This window comes from Silurus aristotelis (assembly GCF_946808225.1).
Source record: "Silurus aristotelis genome assembly, chromosome: 3".
Classification (NCBI taxonomy): Eukaryota; Metazoa; Chordata; class Actinopteri; order Siluriformes; family Siluridae; genus Silurus; species Silurus aristotelis.
In genome coordinates this window covers 10,434,855-10,447,878 of record NC_139576.1, presented here as the reverse complement: position 1 = coordinate 10,447,878, position 13,024 = coordinate 10,434,855, and the positions used below count along the sequence as shown (strand labels likewise).

At 37.2% G+C, this 13,024-nt stretch overlaps 1 protein-coding gene across 1 annotated transcript in view; it reads right to left on the bottom strand.

Moving 5' to 3' along the window:
- il1rapl1a (interleukin 1 receptor accessory protein-like 1a) overlaps positions 1-13,024 on the bottom strand; it is a 202,291-nt gene that overhangs the window by 171,307 nt on the left and 17,960 nt on the right. The window lies entirely within an intron of this gene.

Genomic DNA, 13,024 nt, shown 5'->3' with positions numbered 1-13,024 from the left:
AGATCATTTGGCTTTCTGCAGTATGCCTGTCCTGCAATCCTGCAGAAACCACAAGAGGAGGGGAATAAGAACGAAGCTTATTTATGCCCCGGACTGCAGCAGAGGGAAGAGAGAGGCGTTATTCATAGTCTTTTCTTAGCTAAATGAATGTTAAAGGCCGTGTGGATGTATGCGAGTGTATGAGTGTCTGTGTGTGAGAGTGAGAGAAGGAGATGCCAAGTATAAAATGTTACAGAACATTATGAAACTATTCAGGCTGCATTTATAGTAACACAGATAATTATGACAAATTGGTTCCTTTGCAGTGAGACTGACTAACAATTGACATTTCTCTCCTGCTGCCACACCCGCATGCTCGCATTCCTGTGGGCGGAATCTCTCCTTTCCGAAGTGATCAAATTCGCGTCTCGATACCTAATTAGATTTCATTGATTTTATTTATAATCATAGAAACCGAGGACTCTGTGTGCTGCATGACTTATTTTAGTTATATGAAATCAGTACTTATATCATTAGATTGTAATTACAACATGTTTCCTATATCTGTTCTCGCTCATGAGCTTCGTTTCAACTTTAATTAACTGTGTGTTAGTAAATAAATGTTCATTTCTGCAAAACGCTTTTTGATTCTTCTCAGGCACATGTACAGTATGTTAGAGAAAAGGGTAAAATTTATCTAACTGATGTGTTACATTTGCTTCCCGTGGGCTCACCACCAGCAGAAGGGACTGTAAGGGACGGTGCTGTGAGGATTGGGCAGCGGTCGAAGGCGGGGGCCTGCTTAGACTGCTGCCCCCGCGACCCGAATTACGGATAAGCGGGAGAAAATGAATGAATGAATGAATGTGTTACATTTGCTCTGACAAAAGCAAGGCAAATCATAGGTTATAATAATGCACTAGTTGTAATTGTTTAAATATCAGAGATGCCCAAACCTGGGCCTGTGACCTTTGATTTGGCCCGCCATGCCATGTATTAGAAGAGGGCAAAAAGGGGATAAAAATGCAATTTGGGAAACCTATGAAAAATAAAGACTAGCTTTCTGTCGCTCATTCGAGGTCACTGAATAGCTGTGTTAGGTATTGTGCAATGATGAATAATTCATTTTAATACAATGTTTGGTTATGTCACACAACTCACAGACAGCTTACTTTTTTCATAAGAAAAAGTTGGGGCACCTCTGTTTAATAGTAACAGCTCGTCTACAGCGACTTGTATGGTGTGATTGCTTATGTGTTAACGTTTTGCGTTTATTTTGCACCTCAAAACTGTGAAACAGTCAGAAGGAAAGTTTAACTTTTTTACCTACAAGAAAGTCTTCAGGATGAGGGACATAGTGGTTTTCTCTGTAATATAACAAATGGACGTTGGTGAGCTAAATACTGTTCATAGCTGCTAAAACATAACTAATATCAGAAACAAACTTGTGTGGTGTAAGAGGAATAAAACAGCTCAGTGTCATGTATTACTTTAACAGAGGCCAAGCTGTTACTAGGCTTTAAGTTTCTTCCCCACAATAGAGGACACTGGAATGTTCCTTGTATACAATCTAGGCTTTTTTGTTGTAATGTAAGAGTTGTGGTCACTCGATTCGTGCCGGAAACACTGTTTGTACTGCACATGTGTAGAAATGCATCTACTTCCTGTCTGAAGTTTGTCAAAATTTACTGCAGTTTCTGGTATTTATAACACTGTACTGGTTGACACTACCTGATTCATACGGGAAATTAGAGTTATTTACTAGTGATTCACTTGATATAAATACACATTTTTGGTGAAGTAGACGCATTTGTGCACATGTGCAATACAAATAGTGTTTCGGGAAATATTGAGTAGCCACAATAGCAATACAACATCATGGTTTGTCACCTTACTACTGTCTTGTTTGGTTTATTTTTTTGCAAAACTTGTTTGCTGCCTAATAGTGAGTAATTAAACAACCTTCGACTGGAGGCCACTCTGTGCAGCTGGGGATGGTTTCTTATCAACGCCTTGTGTGGTTCCATGAAATTCAGGAGTAAGAACGGGAGCTTTGAGGATGGATTTGGACTGTAGTTAATGTCAACAGTCTGCTACACTGACTCAGGACTACAGTTCGCTTCTGATCATCATCACTGAACCCCGCAACATCGTATATCTGCAATAAATGGACATTCGGTGCAACCCAGATGAGGATGGGTTTCCTCTTGAGTCTGGTTCCTCTCAAGGTTTCTTCTTTATGCCATCTCGGGGAGTTTTTTCTTACCACAATCGCCACCTGCTCGCTCGTCAGGGACAAACTTACACTTATAAAGAACATATACATTTTTTATCACCAAATTATCTGTGTAAAGCTGCTTTGTGACAATGTTTATTGTTAAAAGTGCTATACAAATAAAAATGAATTGAATTGAATGAAATATACTATATAAGAATTTAGCATGTAGTGAATATACTGTATTATAGGAAATATGATTCTGTGGGTTCTTTTAAAAGGATATTTGATTGTGACCACATGTTAAATGCAAGAAGGAATGTTTATCAAATATTTAAAAGGCTAAATGGCTGGTATTTTATTTTGTAGTATGGCTCTTGTGACCTGTTTCCCTGCTCTCGGTGCATGGAACTATTCACCCCATTAGTGCTACTGCCAGTTTCAATGGATTATTTGGTCTGATCTAAGGAAGAGAAGCTGCAGTCCCCATGGAGCTTAAGCAGTCTTCCATGCACACCATCAGATCCCATCTCCCTTCTGTTAAGGACTAAAAAGATTGAGTGATCCCTTAGAACTGTTGTTGTTCAGCTAAACAATTACTAGTCGACTTATTTTCTTACCTTCACTCCAACAACATTTTTTATTAATGCAAAATACAAGGGATATTTGTAGGACCTCTATATACAAGGTGTGCAAACAAACACTTGACATAGTCAGTCAGGTGCGGATGTTTGTGCGAAGCGTAGTCTCTATCCACAATCTTGATACTTATTATGTGCAGGTAATGCAAAATTATCTCATAACACACTTTGCTGTCGATTATATGATTATAGTATGCTTTTAGTATGCATGATTATAGTAGGTTTTTTTAAGCATATGCATTTTAAACAGACACAAATTCAGTCTCATAGCATTTAAAGCCTTTAAAATCATTTTTAATCACTGAAGATAGTAAAGTGTTTTATCTGGCTTGTTACAGTATATATACAATTATGTTTCTAAAGATTGTAAAAAAAAAGAAAAAGCCTTTTTGTTCAGTCTGCCTTATAGGAGTTGGAAATGTTTAACAAAAAGGGATGAAGAAAGTTTGAATCATTGGCTGTGGCAGACAGGGAAAGAGAAAAGGATGATTGAAACACACACTGACTGCCAATGAGAAATTCATGTGATAATTAAATAATAGAATGAGTAATAAAAAAAAGTGAGGCATTTTGTATCAAACCTGTATTACGTTAACCGTGATTGCCTTTTGAATTAAATATAAAGACACTAATGCCAGTCTGTGAATTTTTTACACCGGCAGCTGTCATAGACAATTGTGTGTGTGTGTGTGTGTGTGTGTGTGTGTGTGTGTGTGTGTGTGTGTGTGTGTGTGTGTATATATATTATATAAAAAAAGAAAGAAGTAGAAAGAAAGAAGACGAAAAGGAAAATAAGCATATGTCTTCCATACAGATCCACTAGTAAAGCAGATGGGATGCAATGTGTTCATTATGCTATATGTGCAGCACTAGAGTTTGTATAGTAGCAGTCTAGTGATCCATCAGGGCTACTCGTTATACTGCGGCTTGCCTCTGAGGGGGCCAGAGGAGTGTCAGGATGACAAATGCGGACTTTTACTACTCATCAGGTAACGCTAATGCTCTCCAAAAAGAGCTTAGAGACTGCTTTACTCTCAAGTGCTCCCTTATGCTTTGTGTTTTATATATATATATATATATATATATATCTTTTTCTCTCACCTTCTCTCTCTCTCTTTTGCTCTCACTCTCTAATTCGCTTAAACCTAATACATCCATACCTTCATTCATTATTCTTCCAATTATATGGACAATGCTTGCCTACGTTCAAGCGCATGTACGATTAACAGCAGTCTCCACGCTCTTCAATTACTGAGCACAAATAAACACTGAGACACACACACACACACACACACACACACACACACACACACACACACACACACACACACACACACACACACACACACTCTCTCTCTCTCCTACAGTACACTCTCGCTTTGTAATTGAATACATATTTGCAGCAGTCGATGCAGTGCCACTTGTGCTGCAAGATCATGGCACACTTCCAAGAAGATTTTGAAGCTTTTATAAAGCATCTATTTTGGAAATAAGGGGAAAAAAGACTCAGTTGATAAGAACCAATGGTTTATATAAGTGAAGAGTTATGTCTTGGGATCATGCCATGGCTCATAATTATTTCTTTATGGGTCTACTAATGTGCACACATGGACAGATGCACACGGGGTAAATGTTGAAATCGTTTAAATTATTACTGTTGCATGGACAATTACCTGTCCAGCCTACTAGCGAGGAGACGGAGAGATGGGGGGATTGATTTTTGAATCGGGAGAGCGTGATGCAGTATTGGCTGCGTATACTCATCCGCCCCCTCTCTTTTTTCTCCTTCTCTCTGATGTTGGTGTTTTGTGGTATGTGTGTGTGTGTGTATCTCTCTCTAGTAGAACAGCACAGAGGAAAAAGTGGGTCACATACATCTCCTGAGCTTCAATACCAAAGCGCATGTATATACACATCGAAACATCCATGTGCCTGATGTGCATAAACATAAAAATCTATGCTGCATGCCAACAACCGGAAAGTTGTCTCTGATTCTTTTATATGTTTCGTAAAAGGGAAGACAATGATTTCATTTTCCCTTCAGTATATCTAAAAACATGGACTGGACAGAAGCTACATAATCCCCTAAAACATGACTTTTTATTCGTAGACATTCAACACGACCTTGAAGAATTAACAGAAAAAAGCTTTCAAAGGCACGCTAGATAGAGCCGCAAGTCTAAGTTCTTTACTCTGTGAAAAACATCACTGCATAATAGTAGAGCAAAATAATGCGCATGGAGTTCATACGGTTTAGTCCACACTCCGGCTGTTTGTAAACTATTGATTCTTCTGCCATCAGTGCCAAAAACAATATTTCACCAACCGTCTCCTCAGCTTCCATCATCTGATGCACATTTTCTTTTAGTTGACAGATCAGGAATTCAGATTTCTTGGACAGGACCTAGAGTAGGGTGTCAATCTTGCTGTGGAGCATAAAACGTTTGTTCTCTCAAAAAAATGTGAGCACTTTTTTTTTCTATCTATTGTACTTCACTGTAGTAAAACGTTACATAAAACCTTCGCCCAATGTGTTGTTCAGGTTAGCTGAGCGCTAGTGTGTCTTTCACTATCATGTTGCACTATTAGTGAAGTTATATAACACTTTTGTGCTGCATAGTCTTAGCCTCAGGCGTCCAGCCTACAGGTTATAGAGCGTGTGATTTTTTTGGGGGGTATACTTTTCTGGCCACAACATTCAGAATGTCGAAGGTTATGATTTTATTGTCTTTCTGCACTTACATGGATATGCACTTCTGGGATTCCAGGAGTAAAATAAACCTTCGGACACTGCAATTGCACTGCAATTTCAAGGCAGAATGTAGTCAGCATCAGTGAACTCAAATAAATTTCCATTGTTGAAGCAGTATGTAGATGAGCTGATCATTGATTACGAGTTAATCATTTTTATTTACTCGGAATTAATTTCAGGATATTCTGTAAAATTGGTAGCTTAGTGGTTAAGACATTGGTATTGAGTTAAAAGCACAGCACTGCCAAAATGCTGTTTATGAGCCCTTGAGAAAGGACCTCAAGCATAAACTAATTGGTTGTATAAATGAGATCATTGTAAGAAGAGCATCTGACAAATACCGTGAATGTAAAATGAATTCATTTTTGCCATCGAGGCTATAGGCTTTGCGTACAAGTAGGTGGTTCTTAGATACATTTATTGATGAAATGACTGTAGAGCTGAAACGATTCCTTGCTTCGTTTAGTCTATTTAACTACACAAAGAAAAGAAAATGTCAGAAATTTTGGGGTCATTTCAAATAAAAACCATAAAGAAAACACAGCACAGTGCGGTTGCTGTTTTTAAAGTAGTTTGAAATTGATTTTCAGATTTTTATTTATGTACACTGCGTTTAAAATGTCTCTCTGCAGTGGCCGTGTAGAGCAGAGTAGTGCAGCACGTTTTAAAGCTGCCGATAAATACACAGATTTAGTTTGTGGGAAGATTTCAAGCAGCTTTTCAGGAGACAAGAAAAACACATCGCGATACTGTACGTGATTTAATAAATACATCAGAGAGAATAATATACATAAGAATAATATTGAGTTTAATTAAACTAATATTTTCCTATAACTTACTCTACGCGGAGGGCTTTTTTTAAACGCACTGTATTTGTATTTTGATGTAACATGGCAGTTAAATGGACTAAATAGTTTTCACAGATATTCTTGTATGCAATTAAAATTTTTGTAAAAAGAAAAACAATTTTTTTTTGTTCATTTTAAGCGACCTGTCTCATTTTCTCTCTCTAAATAAGTATTGCTTTTTTTTATTTTTTTATTTATTTGATTAATCGATTTAATGATTATTAGAATACTCGATTACTAAAATAATCGATAGCAGCAGCCCTAAATGACTATGCTGCATAACTGCATTTTGCAGTTTTCTCAAAGCTCCAAAAGTCAGTGCATGTTCCTAAAACCCATGTTTAACAAGCTAGTGGCGGAGATCTGTCCTGAAATGATGAACTTCCTATTTCATCCCAATCTCTGACTCTAAAATTATCTGGGCAGTGTCTGTTGATCAAAAGATCCTGGCCATTGTGACAACACGACCAATCATTTCATCGTTCATGTGGAAAGTTGCTTCGTTAACAAATCAAAAGACAAGTTTCTATTTCATTGCATCATGATCTGCATCATTTCCGCTTGCCGTTTATTTACTTTCCACCTCCATGAAACGCAGCAGCATGACTAAATATGCACCATAGTTTTCAAAAACCTCCATTTTTACACCATTTTCAAATTTATCCACTTTGTAGAGAGTTTTCAAAAAGCTACCATTTCGTTGACTGGCAAAGCTGTCTCAGTGTAGATGAAGGCCAGAATTGAGAGTAATATATGGGTTTTCAAAAAACTTATTAGTGTGGACATGGCCTTAGATATTGGTGTACGACTTGATCCACCATGTTGGACAAACAGACAAGTCGAAGCTACACTGTTAGATACATTAGCACCCCTTAATTCTTTCCTTCCAAAAGTCTATGATGCCTCCAGCTGACATGCTGCATGTTTAATGTTCTTATATAATCACTCATTCTGCTGATTGTCATTTAGGCAAGTACGTTTTTAATATGTAAATGGGTCAAATTGCAATTTTTTAATTTGAATTATTATTTTGCATGAACATACAAATACACTGCTTGTGAAAATTTACAATTAAAACTAGATAATGAGGTTTTGCTGCCATGTCCTCAATTTAGATTAGTAGACTTGGATTGGGCTGGACTACGGAAAAAAATAATAGTTTTAACTGGATTAGACTAGGTTAGATTGGATTTGGTTGGACTGAGCTAGACTGGGTTAGATTAGACAGGATTAAACTGGATTGAATAAAACAGGTTTGGATGGCCAGAGTAAATATTACCCGACTTTAAATGCAAAATTTCAGTGTTCATTTGCTAATTTACTGATAATTTAATTATTTCCTGTATTTTAATGGAAAATTTACAGAAAATTTTGTTTAAAATATTATTATGGTACTTTAAGCTTTTAGGGTGAAACAGATTATGAAAACGTCTCATTTTAAATGAGGTCAAGGCTGATAACATAAATCCATATATTTCTATAAAGCTGCACAGAAGCACTTCAAAACTCCCATTTTCCCTTGAATGTGTGCATTTGTGAGCTCAGAACTGCAGTATCTTAAAAATGCTAATATTAACTGCATTCATTATTATAGGCTACAAAGCATGATCTAAGATTGTAGAACACAAAAGCACATTCCATCGTTTCTAGTTCAAGCCAAGCATAACGTGTGCAGTGTTTGCTGTTCTGTGCTCTGAACCCAAGCTAGTGACATGCTAATGGGCATAGGGGTATGACCAGGTCCCATGCACCAACCAACCAAAACGCCTTAAAATTGAATCGGATCCCTGGACACACTGAGCGCTAAATGAGGATTAATGCTCTTAGAAAAGGGGTGGATGTGAGTATATTGTGTATTGTGTGTGTATGTGTGTTTTATCCTGATGGAGTTTTATTGTTTTCTGCTAATGGATGACAGAAGAGGATTGCAACGTTCGGCTATAAGCTGTTTAATAAATGATATTTATAAAAGCAGAATTTACTCAAAAGCCTATAAAGCAACAGGAAGGATTGTGTTTGCGGAAAGCAGCGATGAACGCTCCCTGCGTCTCAGGGAAAGTAGGACTCGGCATATTTTATTGAACGAAAGTCGGGAGGCTTGCATATGTCTCCACAGGCCAAGATGTGGAAATAGAGAGAACGAGAGAGTGAGAGGGAGGAGGAGAGGGAGAGAAAGAGAGAGAAAGTGACAGATAGACAGAGAGAAAATGAGAGACAGAAAAAGAAACTCTTTGTTCTGTGTCACGTCTCTGGCCTCTTTTTCTTTTACTCGGAAGAAAATACACAGAAAAAGAAAAAAAAACACTCCCAGATAGAGAAACAGCATTTTTCTTTTCCTTTTTTCTTTCTTTTTATTTTTTGCCCATCGCCTTCATCAATAATTATGTCTAGCCCACTTCTAGGTCCATATGGTGGAAATTTTTGTCCTGATATTCACAGTGACCACGCAGTGAAGCAAGCATATGTACAGTAGCTGTGGGCGGATCATTAACATACAGTTTGAACATGATGTACCCCATACTGTGATATCGGTATGTATATGGTGTGTGTGTGTGTGTGTGTGTGTGTGTGTGTGTGTGTGTGTAGGCACACACGAGTATCTGAGCACAGCTTAGGAGCTCTACGCCTAACATACAGGCTATACACATTATTGATAGAGCGAGTTATAGAGAGGCCCGGTAAATGATGTATGTGTTTGAAGGCTCTTGGCAGTGCCGGGTCTGTGTGAAGGCAGGCTGTATAAATGATTTATTGCAGAGTGTCAGCACTGCTCTTAACGCTTGATCCTCAGCCCTGTGCCTCCAATCTAAGCTTCAGACTGGGTCACAGCTATAACACAATAGGGATGACACACACACACACACACACACACACACACACACACACACACACACACACACACACACATATTTGTCTTAAAATCCATGTGTGGACCTTTTTCTGACAATTATTAATGCTGCTAATTAATGTTATGCCTAATTTAAATGTAATTCTAGTCTAACCATTGTTACATAAGGAAACCTTTTGGCTCCTTTTTTATAAAAAAAAAAAAAAAAATATATATATATATATATATATATATATATATATATATATATATATATATATATATATATATATATATATATATATATATTTTTTTTTTTTTTTTATTTTTTTTTTTTTTTATTTTTACGTGAAACTTTGAATTTTCTTCATTGGTACCAGTAAAATGTCCCCACAAGGTAAAAGCCATCAGATAATCCCATTATTGTGCAATTTAGCATAAATAAACAAATCATAGATTTCCACACGTCATACATTTTTTTTAAAATTTAGTTTATTTTCTAGATCTATACGAAATATATATATATCTATATCAGATAGACTGTATGGCCAAACGTTTGTGGATACCTGACCATAAGATTTGTATGCAATAATTCCATTTAACATTTAATACCTATTTGCTGTTGTAATAACCTCCATTCTTCTGGGAAGATGTTTCACTAGATGTTGGGGTGTGCTTGTCAAGATTTGTGTTGATAGATTTGTGATGTAGTGTAAAGAGGCCTGGAGTGCAGTTAGCATTCCAATTCATCCCAATGGTGTTTAGTTGGGTTGAGCTCTATAGCAGGCCATTTAAGATCTTTCACTCAAACCCATGTAAACTATATCTTCATGGAGCTGGCTTTGTGCACAGGGGCATTGTCATGCTTGGACATGTTTTGGTGACAATTTATACAATTGTGTGCCTTTGTGATAATAGAAAAAAGAACCACATATGGCTGGAAAATTCAGGTGTCCCAATACACTTTAGTATAAATAAATAGGGTGTAAAGAATTCTTTACCTGAGACAGTGAATCATATTTGAATATTATATGCACATATGCATTGATATTCATTTTAAGATTTCTATCTGTTCTGAATGTACCTTAAATTAATACTTTTCAGGTTTTTAATACTCTAATCAACATGGCCATGGACAAATATGGATGCTTTATGCAAATGTATGTTTATTATTAGTAAAACCCAACTCAACACAGAGCATGAAGGCAAAATATACTTGTAAATGTTTTAAAGTAATTATGGTGTTTTAAATAACGTAAATGACACCAAAGGAAACTGAGGATGTTTCCACACGGACGGTTGTAATTGCCAAATGTGCGCTTCATGGCGGGTTTTGGTGCTTGATCTGAGACTTGCCGCATCAGTAAAGCAAATGTTTAATGATAAAAAAAAAAAATGTTCGGTGAAGTTTATAATTTTTTGATAACCGAGTTAAAAAAGGACATTGTGAATAAATGTGATGTGTTGAAGGTTTTAATTTTGTCACTTTTAAATTTATTTATTTATATTTGTATTAAAAATGGTCAAACAGAAACGCACGCTGCATTAATTGCGCATTAATAGAATTTCTGGAGTTAAATAGAATTTGCCTTAACGCGTTCATTTTGACAGCCCAAATACAGTGGGGGAAATAATTGTATAATTCCCTACTGATTTTGTGAGTTTACCCCCATACAAAGAAATGAACAGTCTAGAATCTTTATGGTGGGTTATTATATCACTGTATATAAATATGGGGGTGTTACGGTACATGTATTCGTACCGTATTTTTCAGTACAGGGCTATTGGTTCAGTACATGTCTGTTCAATGCTTTGTACATGCAGAATATGTTTTTTTAAGGAATGTTTAAAGTGGTGGACCACAACTTTGTTTACTGTCCGCCTCACACATTGAGCGCATTCTTTTTTTGTATTATTATTATTATTATTATTATTATTATTAACTTGATAACATACACAACAATGTCAGGTTGTTATATACATAAACACACCAACCCGATAATATAACATTATGACCACCTGCCTAATATTGTGTTGGTTCCCTCTTAGCTGCCAAAACAGTCCCGACCCATTGAGCATTGATAGCAGTAACTTATTCAGCAATCTGAGCTACGGGAGCTCGTCAGTTAGATTGGACCACACAGACCAGCCTTCACTCCCCACATGCATCAATGAACCATGGCCGCTCATGACCCTATCGCCGGTTCACCACTTTTCCTTCCTTGGACCACTTTTGATAGATACTGACCATGCAGACCAGGAACATCCCACAAGAGCTGCAGTTTTGGAAATGCACTGACCCAGTCGTCTACAAATCACAAATTGGTCCTTGTCAAACTCTCTCTAATCCTTATGTTCGCCCAATTTTCCTGCTTATAGTTTGGACATGTGCAGAGGAGGGACATGGGGTATATCAGTAGGAGAATGCTGAGGATGGAGCTGCCAGGAAGGAGAAAAAGAGGAAGGCCAAGCAGGAGGTTTATGGATGTGGTGAAGGAAAACATGCAGGTAGTTGGTGTGAAAGAGGCAGATGTAGAGGACAGGGGGTATGGAGACGGATGATACGCTGTGGCGACCCCTAATGGGAGAAGCCGAAAGAAGAAGATGATGATAACACATCAACTTTGAGGAGAAAATGTTCACTTGATTTATAATATATCCTACACACTAACAGGTGCCATGATGAAGATAATTCAATCACCAGTAGTGTTATAATGTAAATATTATGTGTGTATATATACCGTGTATATATACCGTGTATATATACCGTGTATATATATATATATATATATATATATATATATATATATATATATATATATATATATATATATATATATATATATATATATATATGAAGATTCTTCCTAAGTTCATTCCTAAGGAGCAAACCTGTGGCAACAGTGGCAAGAAAAAACTCCCTGAGATGGTATGAGGAGCTAATCTCAGGAGAAACTTCACTCCAATATCTCTCCAATGAGCTACTCTAATGTCGATCATAACAAGTACATTTCAAGGGGAAGGCAACTGTACTGTACTTAGCGTAGAAGTAGTGTATGTCAGTTGTTCACCTTATTTATGGTGCACTGTGGGTAATAATGTGATGAACTCTACAGGGAAAATGATTTGTCCACTGCAGGCCAAATGTTCATCAGGAGGCGCAGCGCCAAACATAACTTAAACTGCTGGATTTAATGTTCATTAAGCCTGCACCTGGATGTGGCTTTTTTTTTTACATTTACATTTACAGCATTTAGCAGACGCCCTTATCTAGAGCAAAAGTGCTTTGGATCTCTATCAATAAATAAATCAACATTGGTTCACTAAATTACAAACTGAAGATACCATCAGCCTACAACTCAGAGGATTGTGTTTTTTTTTTTTTAAACAAAGCAAGCTAAAAAAAAGTGTTAGTTTAAGTGTTTCAGGAAGAGGTAGGTCTTAACCCATCGCTTAAAGACTCAGCTAAAGCCAGTTACTCTGCTGTTCAGACATCTAGGGGAAGTTCAATCCACCACCTTGGTGCCAGAACAGAGAAGAGCCTTGAGGTATACTTACCTCTTACCCTGAGAGAAGGTGGGACAATTCGAGCAGTGCTGTAGGATCTCGGACAGCGTGGTGCAGTGTGAGGTGTGATGAGATCTTTTAGATTAAGATGGTGCTGGTCCATTTTTAGTTTTGTAGGCAAGAATCAGTCTTGTAGCTACCGAAAGCCAGTGGAGGGAGCACACCAGTGGGGTGGCAGGTTGAACACAAGTCGTG